Genomic DNA, 9,938 nt, shown 5'->3' on the forward strand with positions numbered 1-9,938 from the left:
GTGGCGCCGAGTCTGACGGCCGCCGGAAAGCCCGCAGCCCCACGGGCTGTGGGGCCACACGAGCGGCTGCCAAAGAGCTTTCCAACGAGGCACGGCTTTCCCTCCTGGCTCTTCGGGCGTGGGAGCTGTCGCCAGAGCCGCGGCCCTACCGGAAAATGCTTCGCAGGCTGGCGTGGCGGCGCAACGTGGGCGCCGGTGGCGCCGAGGCTGACGGCCGCCGCAAAGCCCGCAGCCCCATGGGCTGTGGGGCCACGCGAGCGGCTGCCAAAGAGCTTTCCAACAAGGCACGGCTTTCCCTCCTGGCTCTTCGGGCGTGGGAGCTGTCGCCAGAGCCGCGGCCCTACCGGAAAATGCTTCGCAGGCTGGCGCGGCGGCCCCACCTGGGCGCCGGTGTCGCCGAGGCTGACGGCCGCCGCAAAGCCCGCAGCTCCACGGGCTGTGGGGCCACGCGAGCGGCTGCCAAAGAGCTTTTCAACGAGGCACGGCTTTCCCTCCTGGCTCTTCGGGCGTGGGAGCTGTCGCCAGAGACGCGGCCCTACCGGAAAATGCTTCGCAGGCGGGCGCGGCGGCGCCACGTGGGCGCCGGTGGCACTGAGGCTGACGGCCGCCGCAAAGCCCGCAGCCCCATGGGCTGTGGGGCCACACGAGCGGCTGCCAAAGAGCTTTCCAACGAGGCACGGCTTTCCCTCCTGGCTCTTCGGGCGTGGGAGCTGTCGCCAGAGCCGCGGCCCTACCGGAAAATTCTTTGCAGGCTGGCGCGGCGGCCCCACCTGGGCGCCGGTGTCGCCGAGGCTGACGGCCGCCGCAAAGCCCGCAGCCCCATGGGCTGTGGGGCCACGCGAGCGGCTGCCAAAGAGCTTTCCAACGAGGCATGGCTTTCCCTCCTGGCTCTTCGGGCGTGGGAGCTGTCGCCAGAGCCGCGGCCCTACCGGAAAATGCTTCGCAGGCTGGCGCGGCGGCGCAACGTGGGCGCCGGTGGCGCCGAGGCTGACGGCCGCCGCAAAGCCCGCAGCCCCACAGGCTTTAGGGCCATGCGAGTGGCTGCCAAAGAGCTTTCCAACGAGGCACGGCTTTCCCTCCTGGCTCTTCGGGCGTGGGAGCTGTCGCCAGAGACGCGGCCCTACCGGAAAATGCTTCGCAGGCTGGCGCGGCGGCCCGATGTGGGCGCTGGTGGCGCCCAGGCTGACGGCCGCCGCAAAGCCCGCAGCCCCATGGGCTGTGGGGCCACGCGAGCGGCTGCCAAAGAGCTTTCCAACGAGGCACGGCTTTCCCTCCTGGCTCTTCGGCCGTGGGAGCTGTCGCCAGAGCCGCGGCCCTACCGGAAAATTCTTTGCAGGCTGGCGCGGCGGCCCCACCTGGGCGCCGGTGTCGCCGAGGCTGACGGCCGCCGCAAAGCCCGCAGCCCCACGGGCTGTGGGGCCACGCGAGCGGCTGCAAAAGAGCTTTTCAACGAGGCACGGCTTTCCCTCCTGGCTCTTCGGGCGTGGGAGCTGTCGCCAGAGCCGCGGCCCTACCGGAAAATGCTTCGCAGGCTGGCGCGGCGGCGCAACGTGGGCGCCGGTGGCGCTGAGGCTGACGGCCGCCGCAAAGCCCGCAGCCCCATAGGCTGTGGGGCCACGCGAGCGGCTGCCAAAGAGCTTTCCAACGAGGCATGGCTTTCCCTCCTGGCTCTTCGGGCGTGGGAGCTGTCGCCAGAGCCGCGGCCCTACCGGAAAATGCTTCGCAGGCTGGCGCAGTGGCGCAATGTGGGCGGCGGTGGCGCCGAGGCTGACGGCCGCCGCAAAGCCCGCAGCCCCATGGGCTGTGGGGCCACGCGAGTGGCTGCCAAAGAGCTTTCCAACAAGGCACGGCTTTCCCTCCTGGCTCTTCGGGCGTGGGAGCTGTCGCCAGAGCCGCGGCCCTTTCGAAAAATGCTTCGCAGGCTGGCGCGGCGGCCTGATGTGGGCGCCGATGGTGCCAAGGCTGACGGCCGCCGGAAAGCCCGCAGCCCCACGGGCTGTGGGGCCACACGAGCGGCTGCCAAAGAGCTTTCCAACGAGGCACGACTTTCCCTCCTGGCTCTTCGGCCGTGGGAGCTGTCGCCAGAGCCGCGGCCCTACCGGAAAATGCTTCGCAGGCTGGCGCAGCGGCGCAACGTGGGCGCCGGTGGCGCTGAGGCTGACGGCCGCCGCGAAGCCCGCAGCCCCATGGGCTGTGGGGCCACGCGAGCGGCTGCCAAAGAGCTTTCCAACGAGGCACGGCTTTCCCTCCTGGCTCTTCGGGCGTGGGAGCTGTCGCCAGAGACGCGGCCCTACCGGAAAATGCTTCGCAGGCTGGCGCGGTCGAGCCACGTGGGCGCCGGTGGCGCCGAGTCTGACGGCCGCCGGAAAGCCCGCAGCCCCACGGGCTGTGGGGCCACACGAGCGGCTGCCAAAGAGCTTTCCAACGAGGCACGGCTTTCCCTCCTGGCTCTTCGGGCGTGGGAGCTGTTGCCAGAGCCGCGGCCCTACCGGAAAATGCTTCGCAGGCTGGCGTGGCGGCGCAACGTGGGCGCCGGTGGCGCCGAGGCTGACGGCCGCCGCAAAGCCCGCAGCCCCATGGGCTGTGGGGCCACGCGAGCGGCTGCCAAAGAGCTTTCCAACGAGGCACGGCTTTCCCTCCTGGCTCTTCGGGCGTGGGAGCTGTCGCCAGAGAAGCGGCCCTACCGGAAAATGCTTTGCAGGTTGGCGCGGCGGCCCCACGTGGGCGCCGGTGGCACTGAGGCTGACGGCCGCCGCAAAGCCCGCAGCCCCATGGGCTGTGGGGCCACGCGAGCGGCTGCCAAAGAGCTTTCCAACGAGGCACGGCTTTCCCTCCTGGCTCTTCGGGCGTGGGAGCTGTCGCCAGAGCCGCGGCCCTACCGGAAAATTCTTTGCAGGCTGGCGCGGCGGCGCCACGTGGGCGCCGGTGTCGCCCAGGCTGACGGCCGCCGCAAAGCCCGCACCCCACGGGCTGTGGGGCCACGCGAGCGGCTGCCAAAGAGCTTTCCAACGAGGCACGGCTTTCCCTCCTGGCTCTTCGGCCGTGGGAGCTGTCGCCAGAGCCGCGGCCCTACCGGAAAATGCTTCGCAGGCTGGCGCGGCGGCGCAACGTGGGCGCCGGTGGCGCCGAGGCTGACGGCCGCCGCAAAGCCCGCAGCCCCACGGGCTGTGGGGCCACGCGAGCGGCTGCCAAAGAGCTTTCCAACGAGGCACGGCTTTCCCTCCTGGCTCTTCGGGCGTGGGAGCTGTCGCCAGAGCCGCGGCCCTACCGGAAAATGCTTCGCAGGCTGGCGCGGCGGCGCCACGTGGGCGCCGGTGGCGCTGAGGCTGACGGCCGCCGGAAAGCCCGCAGCCCCACGGGCTGTGGGGCCACACGAGCGTCTGCCAAAGAGCTTTCCAACGAGGCACAGCTTTCCCTCCTGGCTCTTTGGGCGTGGGAGCTGTGGCCAGAGCCGCGGCCCTACCGGAAAATGCTTCGCAGGCTGGCGCGGCGGCGCCACGTGGGCGCCGGTGGCGCCGAGGCTGACGGCCGCCGCAAAGCCCGCAGCCCCACAGGCTTTAGGGCCATGCGAGTGGCTGCCAAAGAGCTTTCCAACGAGGCACGGCTTTCCCTCCTGGCTCTTCGGGCGTGGGAGCTGTCGCCAGAGACGCGGCCCTACCGGAAAATGCTTCGCAGGCTGGCGCGGCGGCCCGATGTGGGCGCCGGTGGCGCCCAGGCTGACGGCCGCCGCAAAGCCCGCAGCCCCATGGGCTGTGGGGCCACGCGAGCGGCTGCCAAAGAGCTTTCCAACGAGGCACGGCTTTCCCTCCTGGCTCTTCGGCCGTGGGAGCTGTCGCCAGAGACGCGGCCCTACCGGAAAATGCTTCGCAGGCTGGCGCGGCGGCCCCACGTGGGCGCCGGTGTCGCCCAGGCTGACGGCCGCCGCAAAGCCCGCAGCCCCACGGGCTGTGGGGCCACGCGAGCGGCTGCCAAAGAGCTTTCCAACGAGGCACGGCTTTCCCTCCTGGCTCTTCGGGCGTGGGAGCTGTCGCCAGAGCCGCGGCCCTACCGGAAAATGCTTCGCAGGCGGGCGCGGCGGCGCCACGTGGGCGCCGGTGGCACTGAGGCTGACGGCCGCCGCAAAGCCCGCAGCCCCATGGGCTGTGGGGCCACACGAGCGGCTGCCAAAGAGCTTTCCAACGAGGCACGGCTTTCCCTCCTGGCTCTTCGGGCGTGGGAGCTGTCGCCAGAGCCAAGGCCCTACCGGAAAATTCTTTGCAGGCTGGCGCGGCGGCCCCACCTGGGCGCCGGTGTCGCCGAGGCTGACGGCCGCCGCAAAGCCCGCAGCCCCACGGGCTGTGGGGCCACGCGAGCGGCTGCCAAAGAGCTTTTCAACGAGGCACGGCTTTCCCTCCTGCCTCTTCGGGCGTGGGAGCTGTCGCCAGAGCCGCGGCCCTACCGGAAAATGCTTCGCAGGCTGGCTCGGCGGCCCGATGTGGGCGCCGGTGGCGCCCAGGCTGACGGCCGCCGCAAAGCCCGCAGCCCCATGGGCTGTGGGGCCACGCGAGCGGCTGCCAAAGAGCTTTCCAACGAGGCACGGCTTTCCCTCCTGGCTCTTTGGCCGTGGGAGCTGTCGCCAGAGACGCGGCCCTACCGGAAAATGCTTCGCAGGCTGGCGCGGCGGCGCCACGTGGGCGCCGGTGGCACTGAGGCTGACGGCCGCCGCAAAGCCCGCAGCCCCACGGGCTGTGGGGCCACACGAGCGGCTGCCAAAGAGCTTTCCAACGAGGCACGGCTTTCCCTCCTGGCTCTTCGGCCGTGGGAGCTGTCGCCAGAGACGCGGCCCTACCGGAAAACTATTTGGAGGCTGGCGCGGCGGCCCCACCTGGGCGCCGGTGTCGCCGAGGCTGACGGCCGCCGCAAAGCCCGCAGCCCCACGGGCTGTGGGGCCACGCGAGCGGCTGCAAAAGAGCTTTTCAACGAGGCACGGCTTTCCCTCCCGGCTCTTCGGGCGTGGGAGCTGTCGCCAGAGACGCGGCCCTACCGGAAAATGCTTCGCAGGCTGGCGCGGCGGCGCAACGTGGGCGCCGGTGGCGCTGAGGCTGACGGCCGCCGCAAAGCCCGCAGCCCCATAGGCTGTGGGGCCACGCGAGCGGCTGCCAAAGAGCTTTCCAACGAGGCATGGCTTTCCCTCCTGGCTCTTCGGGCGTGGGAGCTGTCGCCAGAGCCGCGGCCCTACCGGAAAATGCTTCGCAGGCTGGCGCGGCGGCGCAATGTGGGCGGCGGTGGCGCCGAGGCTGACGGCCGCCGCAAAGCCCGTAGCCCCATGGGCTGTGGGGCCACGCGAGCGGCTGCCAAAGAGCTTTCCAACGAGGCACGGCTTTCCCTCCTGGCTCTTCGGGCGTGGGAGCTGTCGCCAGAGCCGCGGCCCTTTCGAAAAATGCTTCGCAGGCTGGCGCGGCGGCCCGATGTGGGCGCCGATGGCGCCGAGGCTGACGGCCGCCGGAAAGCCCGCAGCCCCACGGGCTGTGGGGCCACACGAGCGGCTGCCAAAGAGCTTTCCAACGAGGCACGGCTTTCCCTCCTGGCTCTTCGGGCGTGGGAGCTGTCGCCAGAGCCGCGGCCCTACCGGAAAATGCTTCGCAGGCTGGCGCAGCGGCGCAACGTGGGCGCCGGTGGCGCTGAGGCTGACGGCCGCCGCGAAGCCCGCAGCCCCATGGGCTGTGGGGCCATGCGAGCGGCTGCCAAAGAGCTTTCCAACGAGGCACGGCTTTCCCTCCTGGCTCTTCGGCCGTGGGAGCTGTCGCCAGAGACGCGGCCCTACCGGAAAATGCTTCGCAGGCTGGCGCGGCGGCCCCACGTGGGCGCCGGTGTCGCCCAGGCTGACGGCCGCCTCAAAGCCCGCAGCCCCACGGGCTGTGGGGCCACGCGAGCGGCTGCCAAAGAGCTTTCCAACGAGGCACGGCTTTCCCTCCTGGCTCTTCGGGCGTGGGAGCTGTCGCCAGAGACGCGGCCCTACCGGAAAATGCTTCGCAGGCGGGCGCGGCGGCGCCACGTGGGCGCCGGTGGCACTGAGGCTGACGGCCGCCGCAAAGCCCGCAGCCCCATGGGCTGTGGGGCCACACGAGCGGCTGCCAAAGAGCTTTCCAACGAGGCACGGCTTTCCCTCCTGGCTCTTCGGGCGTGGGAGCTGTCGCCAGAGCCGCGGCCCTACCGGAAAATTCTTTGCAGGCTGGCGCGGCGGCCCCACCTGGGCGCCGGTGGCGCCGAGGCTGACGGCCGCCGCAAAGCCCGCAGCCCCACGGGCTGTGGGGCCACGCGAGCGGCTGCCAAAGAGCTTTCCAACGAGGCACGGCTTTCCCTCCTGGCTCTTCGGGCGTGGGAGCTGTCGCCAGAGCCGCGGCCCTACCGGAAAATGCTTCGCAGGCTGGCTCGGCGGCGCAACGTGGGCGCCGGTGGCGCCCAGGCTGACGGCCGCCGCAAAGCCCGCAGCCCCATGGGCTGTGGGGCCACGCGAGCGGCTGCCAAAGAGCTTTCCAACGAGGCACGGCTTTCCCTCCTGGCTCTTTGGCCGTGGGAGCTGTCGCCAGAGACGCGGCCCTACCGGAAAATGCTTCGCAGGCTGGCGCGGCGGCGCCACGTGGGCGCCGGTGGCACTGAGGCTGACGGCCGCCGCAAAGCCCGCAGCCCCACGGGCTGTGGGGCCACACGAGCGGCTGCCAAAGAGCTTTCCAACGAGGCACGGCTTTCCCTCCTGGCTCTTCGGGCGTGGGAGCTGTCGCCAGAGACGCGGCCCTACCGGAAAATTATTTGGAGGCTGGCGCGGCGGCCCCCCCTGGGCGCCGGTGTCGCCGAGGCTGACGGCCGCCGCAAAGCCCGCAGCCCCACGGGCTGTGGGGCCACGCGAGCGGCTGCAAAAGAGCTTTTCAACGAGGCACGGCTTTCCCTCCCGGCTCTTCGGGCGTGGGAGCTGTCGCCAGAGCCGCGGCCCTACCGGAAAATGCTTCGCAGGCTGACGCGGCGCCCCGACGTGGGCGCCGGTGGCGCTGAGGCTGACGGCCGCCGCAAAGCCCGCAGCCCCATAGGCTGTGGGGCCACGCGAGCGGCTGCCAAAGAGCTTTCCAACGAGGCATGGCTTTCCCTCCTGGCTCTTCGGGCGTGGGAGCTGTCGCCAGAGCCGCGGCCCTACCGGAAAATGCTTCGCAGGCTGGCGCAGCGGCGCAATGTGGGCGGCGGTGGCGCCGAGGCTGACAGCCGCCGCAAAGCCCACAGCCCCATGGGCTGTGGGGCCACGCGAGCGGCTGCCAAAGAGCTTTCCAACGAGGCACGGCTTTCCCTCCTGGCTCTTCGGGCGTGGGAGCTGTCGCCAGAGCCGCGGCCCTTTCGAAAAATGCTTCGCAGGCTGGCGCGGCGGCCCGATGTGGGCGCCGATGGCGCCGAGGCTGACGGCCGCCGGAAAGCCCGCAGCCCCACGGGCTGTGGGGCCACACGAGCGGCTGCCAAAGAGCTTTCCAACGAGGCACGGCTTTCCCTCCTGGCTCTTCGGGCGTGGGAGCTGTCGCCAGAGCCGCGGCCCTACCGGAAAATGCTTCGCAGGCTGGCGCAGCGGCGCAACGTGGGCGCCGGTGGCGCTGAGGCTGACGGCCGCCGCGAAGCCCGCAGCCCCATGGGCTGTGGGGCCACGCGAGCGGCTGCCAAAGAGCTTTCCAACGAGGCACGGCTTTCCCTCCTGGCCCTTCAGCCGTGGGAGCTGTCGCCAGAGACGCGGCCCTACCGGAAAATGCTTCGCAGGCTGGCGCGGTCGAGCCACGTGGGCGCCGGTGGCGCCGAGTCTGACGGCCGCCGGAAAGCCCGCAGCCCCACGGGCTGTGGGGCCACACGAGCGGCTGCCAAAGAGCTTTCCAACGAGGCACGGCTTTCCCTCCTGGCTCTTCGGGGGTGGGAGCTGTCGCCAGAGCCGCGGCCCTACCGGAAAATGCTTCGCAGGCTGGCGTGGCGGCGCAACGTGGGCGCCGGTGGCGCCGAGGCTGACAGCCGCCGCAAAGCCCGCAGCCCCACGGGCTGTGGGGCCACGCGAGCGGCTGCCAAAGAGCTTTTCAACGAGGCACGGCTTTCCCTCCTGGCTCTTCGGGCGTGGGAGCTGTCGCCAGAGACGCGGCCCTACCGGAAAATGCTTCGCAGGCGGTCGCGGCGGCGCCACGTGGGCGCCGGTGGCACTGAGGCTGACGGCCGCCGCAAAGCCCGCAGCCCCATGGGCTGTGGGGCCACACGAGCGGCTGCCAAAGAGCTTTCCAACGAGGCACGGCTTTCCCTCCTGGCTCTTCGGGCGTGGGAGCTGTCGCCAGAGACGCGGCCCTACCGGAAAATTCTTTGCAGGCTGGCGCGGCGGCCCCACCTGGGCGCCGGTGTCGCCGAGGCTGACGGCCGCCGCAAAGCCCGCAGCCCTACGGGCTGTGGGGCCACGCGAGCGGCTGCCAAAGAGCTTTTCAACGAGGCACGGCTTTCCCTCCTGGCTCTTCGGGCGTGGGAGCTGTCGCCAGAGATGCGGCCCTACCGGAAAATGCTTCGCAGGCTGGCGCGGCGGCGCAACGTGGGCGCCGGTGGCGCTGAGGCTGACGGCCGCCGCAAAGCCCGCAGCCCCATGGGCTGTGGGGCCACGCGAGCGGCTGCCAAAGAGCTTTCCAACGAGGCATGGCTTTCCCTCCTGGCTCTTCGGGCGTGGGAGCTGTCGCCAGAGACGCGGCCCTACCGGAAAATGCTTCGCAGGCTGGCGCAGCGGCGCAATGTGGGCGGCGGTGGCGCCAAGGCTGACGGCCGCCGCAAAGCCCGCAGCCCCATGGGCTGTGGGGTCACGCGAGCGGCTGCCAAAGAGCTTTCCAACGAGGCACGGCTTTCCCTCCTGGCTCTTCGGGCGTGGGAGCTGTCGCCAGAGCCGCGGCCCTTTCAAAAAATGCTTCGCAGGCTGGCGCGGCGGCGCCACGTGGGCGCCGGTGGCGCCGAGGCTGACGGCCGCCGCAAAGGCCGCAGCCCCACAGGGTTTAGGGCCATGCGAGTGGCTGCCAAAGAGCTTTCCAACGAGGCACGGCTTTCCCTCCTGGCTCTTCGGGCGTGGGAGCTGTCGCCAGAGACGCGGCCCTACCGGAAAATGCTTCGCAGGCTGGCGCGGCGGACCGATGTGGGCGCCGGTGGTGCCCAGGCTGACGGCCGCCGGAAAGCCCGCAGCCCCACGGGCTGTGGGGCCACACGAGCGGCTGCCAAAGAGCTTTCCAACGAGGCACGGCTTTCCCTCCTGGCTCTTCGGGCGTGGGAGCTGTCGCCAGAGCCGCGGCCCTACCGGAAAATGCTTCGCAGGCTGGCGTGGCGGCGCAACGTGGGCGCCGGTGGCGCCGAGGCTGACGGCCGCCGCAAAGCCCGCAGCCCCATGGGCTGTGGGGCCACGCGAGCGGCTGCCAAAGAGCTTTCCAACAAGGCACGGCTTTCCCTCCTGGCTCTTCGGGCGTGGGAGCTGTCGCCAGAGACGCGGCCCTACCAGAAAATGCTTCGCAGGCTGGCGCGGCGGCGCCACGTGGGCGTCGGTGGCACTGAGGCTGACGGCCGCCGGAAAGCCCGCAGCCCCACGGGCTGTGGGGCCACACGAGCGGCTGCCAAAGAGCTTTCCAACGAGGCACGGCTTTCCCTCCTGGCTCTTCGGCCGTGGGAGCTGTCGCCAGAGACGCGGCCCTACCGGAAAATGCTTCGCAGGCTGGCGCGGTCGAGCCACGTGGGCGCCGGTGGCGCCGAGTCTGACGGCCGCCGGAAATCCCGCAGCCCCACGGGCTGTGGGGCCACACGAGCGGCTGCCAAAGAGCTTTCCAACGAGGCACGGCTTTCCCTCCTGGCTCTTCGGGCGTGGGAGCTGTCGCCAGAGCCGCGGCCCTACCGGAAAATGCTTCGCAGGCTGGCGTGGCGGCGCAACGTGG

This window comes from Larus michahellis, unplaced genomic scaffold (genome assembly GCF_964199755.1).
Source record: "Larus michahellis unplaced genomic scaffold, bLarMic1.1 SCAFFOLD_49, whole genome shotgun sequence".
NCBI classification, from domain to species: Eukaryota; Metazoa; Chordata; class Aves; order Charadriiformes; family Laridae; genus Larus; species Larus michahellis.